The sequence below is a fragment of the Triticum aestivum genome, chromosome 7B, assembly GCF_018294505.1.
Source record: "Triticum aestivum cultivar Chinese Spring chromosome 7B, IWGSC CS RefSeq v2.1, whole genome shotgun sequence".
NCBI classification, from domain to species: Eukaryota; Viridiplantae; Streptophyta; class Magnoliopsida; order Poales; family Poaceae; genus Triticum; species Triticum aestivum.
The window spans coordinates 670,893,198-670,898,375 of record NC_057813.1 but is presented as its reverse complement, the minus strand read 5'-3'; positions in this window follow the sequence as shown (position 1 = coordinate 670,898,375).

The following is a 5,178-nucleotide window of genomic DNA, read 5'->3' as shown; positions in this document are numbered from 1 at the left end:
CGCCCGCGCCCGCCTCTGCGTGGCCTGGCATGCACCAGCAGCCGGACGGGCGTGCTCGGCACCATGGTCCGGGGCGCCACAGCACCGCGACCAGGTCTTTTCGGCGGCGTCGAACGCGACGGCGGGGCAGGGAGCACGGGGCACCGTCGAGGCCGCGCATGAGGAGCACGGGGGCGCAGTCGAGGCCGTGCACATGGAGCACGGGCGCGCCGAGCTCGAGCGGCGTCTCTGGCGGCGGCGAAGATGATCGGCACCCACGACCTGCTCGCGGCGTGGGCGTGCTGTTGGCGAACGGCACGGCGTGGGCGTGGCCGGAGCGACGCGGACGTGGCCTGAGCAGCGCGCGAGTGGACTGGGCGGCGCTCGGGTGGGGTGACGACTGGAAAAATCCTCACCCCCAAAGCAAAAATTTGGCCGGGGCCTCCCCAGGAGGGCAGAAAAACGCCTCCTGGGGGGCACAACGGCTGGAGATGCCCTAATAATTTACGGTGCAGGCTGCGGCGGTCAATCTCGATCATCCCACCCAATGTCAGCCGTCAGATGGACCCTGCCGCCCTGCGCTGCCCAGCTTGCGGCGAGTTCCATCGCTTCCTTCTGCATGCTTCCGCGTCAATTTCAGAGCCACTGCAACAGGAGAATTTTGTTCAAAGCAGGTTAATCTTTTTTATTTTCCTTATACAAGAGGACGGTCATCTAATTTCTTAGTGCTAAGTACGTATGTGGATCACAAACATAAGGTAGACCAAACAATTCACGTTAAAAAATATCAAGAAAGACCGAGCACAGTGTATACGGGTACATACCAAGGTTTTGGTTACCGAATGAGGCAATTTTATCGAGGGGGACTGGTAAACGTGGTTACAACGGTTACCGGGAAATACAGAGAAATACCGAGAATATTTTGAACGAATTTTATAGTTGAATTTTGAATTCAAATAAATAAATGAATGAACATTCGAACCAGAGACCTGTCAAAATAGAAACTAGGTTGCTACGAACACTTGAGAATCAACTCTCATGGCATTAATTAGATCCTACGCACTTTACTACAAATAGAGCGTTTAAATTAAAAAATTCAAAAAAATAGTATTTTTTTTGCTTGGTATGAGAATTTATCTAGGGGTATGGAAATATGCGGTAACCATGGGAAATCTTGAAATTTCTACTGGTAACCAAAACATTGATACATACACCTCGAGTGCACGCACGCACACATGCAACAGAAGCCCGGAGATGCCTCGCTATCAACGAAAACTTAGCCTCATCCTCAAAGAATATTCAGCCTATAAGACAAATGGAGGTCGAGCCGGCGCACGCTGGAATTTGCTGCCGCCGGTCCGAATTGCAGCCAGCTCGACCTCCACTGACGAGGCGAGACCGTCCGCGGGCAGGGCGGAGCAGGACACCGGCGGCCCGAATTAGGGCGGGCGGTGGGGCCACCGGGGAGCTCGCGCGCACGGCGGCGGGCGGTGCCGGGCTCAATCGGGGATGGGCAGGTGCGGCAGAGAGCGCGCGGTCAGGGCAGGGGGCGCCGGGGCGAGGCACGCCCTGGCCGGAGACGGGCTCTGCCGGGACGGAAAAAAAAGGAGGGGCTACAGTGGGATGCGATTTTATTTACGGTGTCTGCTCTGCCCGGGGCTATTTAGCACCGTAAAAACGGTTTACAGTGCCACTTATACGCGTTTCTAAGGGTCAACTTTTAAGGGGTCTGCTAGAGATGCTCTTAGCATACAATGTTGGCTAAAAAGGGAAACAAAGAGATATCTAAGGACCAAAGTTTTAAAAACCCACATGTAGTTAGAAGATCATTGATGAAAACAGATTAAAAAGGCAGACAAATATGAGACATATGTTGAATTGTCTTTTAGCACAATGAAAGTTTAATCATAAGACTTCTATAACAAATATTTATAGGAAAAAATTGAGGATGAAGAAAATGGGAATTAAATACGTAAATAAATGTTATTGAAACGCCACCAAAATGGGATTAATTAAAACAAATTGAACAAAATTTGTGGTCGCTTTACCAAATTACATGGTTTGCTAGAGTATTTGTGACAGCATTGCATTTCTTGATCTTTAAATGTTGACTAACTTCACTAGAATATTTATGTTTTCCCTCAGTTTCTTGCCTTTTGGATTGTTTTCATTTTCCAATACATTTTGTTTGGTAGTTTTGCATGGTGATCAGGTTGCTGGGTGTGAAAGTTATCGTCAAAACTGACTTTAGTAGACCGAAAATCCTACACGCATGGATGATTACGGAGCTTTACTTAATCTTTCCAACTAACTAATCTCCCCCCCTGATTTTCAGTGGGGTGGGCCCCGCCTCATCCCTAACTTCCAATCCTAAGAGCATCTCCAGCCGTTCGGCCCCCCAGGGCACCGAAAAAGAGTGGCCTGGGGGCGAACTGACGCAAGATTGGCCCCTGGGGTTCGGTTCGCTCCCCGTCATCGTCCCACGGTCGCCGCGGGTTTGGTGAAGTTCGTTTCAAATTTTTGCAAACTCGGCGATTTTTGCAGGAACTCGGCCATACTTCATTGAAATTTGTACAAAAACGTAAAAACATGCAAGAAATACGCCTAACTTAAAAAACAAACTAAAAGCCTAGCCGCTGCCGTTGCCGCCGCCGTCGTCTACATGCCGAGAAGCCAGTAGAACGCTGTAGTCGCCGCAGTCGTCGTCGCGCGCCTCGCCTGCAACGTCCCAGCTACAGCTGGCCGGGGTCGCCGACACATGGGGGGGCGCTTGACGGCCCGGCCTCGCCCTCCTCGTCGCTGTCGATGACGATAACGCCGCCCTCCTCGGCGCGGCGACGGGCCTGGTGCTCCAGGTACGCCCGGCGCTGGCGGCGCACCTTCTCGCGGACGTAGTCCTCCTTCGCCCATTTGAGGGCGGACTCATCGTCGGGAGCCGCCATGTCGATGTGCTCCGGCTTCAAGGGGAGCAACCCCGGCTCGGGCTTCGGCCGGACCAGGCGTAGGGAGCGCATCGCTGGTGCCGGAGCAGGTGGTGAGGGCTGGGCGCCCTCGTTGATGACGAGGGCGCCGCTGCGAGCACGACGCCCGAGCGGTGTCCCATCCGGCTCGGGCCTGAGGGTCGGCGAGCCGGAGCCCGACGACGAGGACGACCCCGGCTCCATTCGCCGCGGCATCCAGAAACTGCCGCGGCGGCGAAAGAAGGACGGCCGCGTCAGGTACTCCAGCCGCGGCACGTTGCTGGTCTCGATGTGGTCGAGGACGGCCTCAGGGGTGCGGTCGGGGACGCCCCACCACTCGCGCCGTCCTTCGGCGTTGAGGTGGCCGCGGGGAAAGACGCCGTTGACGAAGGCAATCTGCTCCTCGCGACGGCACTGGAGTTCATCGTCCACAGAGTTTCGCTGTCGGGCGCATACCTCGCCTGGTTCCGTTGCTCCTCCGTCAGGGAGGAGCGGATGTGGGCGATCTCCGCCCGCCGTGCCGCGCCTTCGGGCACCGGCGGCACCGGGACGCCGCCGGTGCTCAGCCTCCACGCCCCTGGCACGCGCATGTCAGGGGGCGCCGGGTACTCGGCCTCATAGAGGAGCCGCGCCTCCGGCTCTTGGAGGTGTTGGCGGCCGAAGCCGTTTGTCGCTGCGCCATCGCCTGGGAACCCCTCGGCCATGTTTGCTTTGCTCGTTGGCTGGGAGATGGCTTTTGCGAGAGGGAGAGGGGGAGGTTGTGGCGCTCACCGGCAGGGAGTGAGTGTTGGAAATATGCCCTAGAGGCAATAATAAATTAGTTATTATTATTATATTTCCTTGTTCATGATAATAGTTTATTATCCATGCTATAATTATATTGATAGGAAACTCAGATACATGTGTGGATACATAGACAACACCATGTCCCTAGTAAGCCTCTAGTAGACTAGCTCGTTGATCAATAGATGGTTAGACCATAGACATTGGATGTCATTGATAATGGGATCACATCATTAGGAGAATGATGTGATGGACAAGACCCAATCCTAAGCCTAGCACAAAGATCGTGTAGTTCGTATGCTAAAGCTTTTCTAATGTCAAGTATCATTTCCTTAGACCATGATATTGTGCAACTCCCGGATACCGTAGGAATGCTTTGGGTGTACCAAACGTCACAACATAACTGGGTGGCTATAAAGGTGCACTACGGGTATCTCCGAAAGTGTCTGTTGGGTTGGCACGAATCGAGACTGGGATTTGTCACTCCGTGTGACGGAGAGGTATCTCTGGGCCCACTCGGTAGGACATCATCATAATGTGCACAATGTGACCAAGGGGTTGATCACGGGATGATGTGTTATGGAACGAGTAAAGAGACTTGCCGGTAACGAGATTGAACAAGGTATTGGGATACCGACGATCGAATCTCGGGCAAGTACAATACCGGTAGACGAAGGGAATTGAATACGGGATTGATTGAATCCTCGACATCGTGGTTCATCCGATGAGATCATCGTGGAACATGTGGGAGCCAACATGGGTATCCAGATCCCGCTGTTGGTTATTGACCAGAGAACGTCTCGGTCATGTTTGCATGGTTCCCGAACCCGTAGGGTCTACACACTTAAGGTTCGGTGACGCTAGGGTTATAGGGAATAGATATACGTGGTTACCAAATGTTGTTCGGAGTCCCGGATGAGATCCCGGACGTCATGAGGAGTTCCGGAATGGTCCGGAGGTAAAGATTGATATATTGAACGAAGGGTTTTGGAGTTCGGAAGTGTTCCGGAGGTACCGGGTGATGACCAGCATGACCGAAAGGTGTTTCGAGAGCCCCGGCAAGTGTTGGGGGGCTTCATGGGCCAAGGGAAGGGGGCAAACCTGCCCACTAAGGGGATGTGCGCCCCCCTCACCTATTCCCACGTGACCAGGGGGTTTGGGGCACCCCATCTAGGGTTCCCACCTCCTGGCTTGGGGGCCAAGTCACCCAAGGGGGAGATCCCATCTGCCCTAGCCGCCGCCCCCCTTAGGGGAAACCCTAGGGCGCCTCCCCTCCCCTTTGCCCCTATATATAGTGGAGGTTTTGGGGGTGCCTAACACACGAGAACATCTCCCTCTTGGCGCAGCCCTACCTCTCTCCCTCCTCGTCTCTCGTAGTGCTTGGCGAAGCCCTGCTGGAGTACCGCGCTCCTCCACCACCACCACGCCGTCGTGCTGCTGATGGACGGAGTCTTCC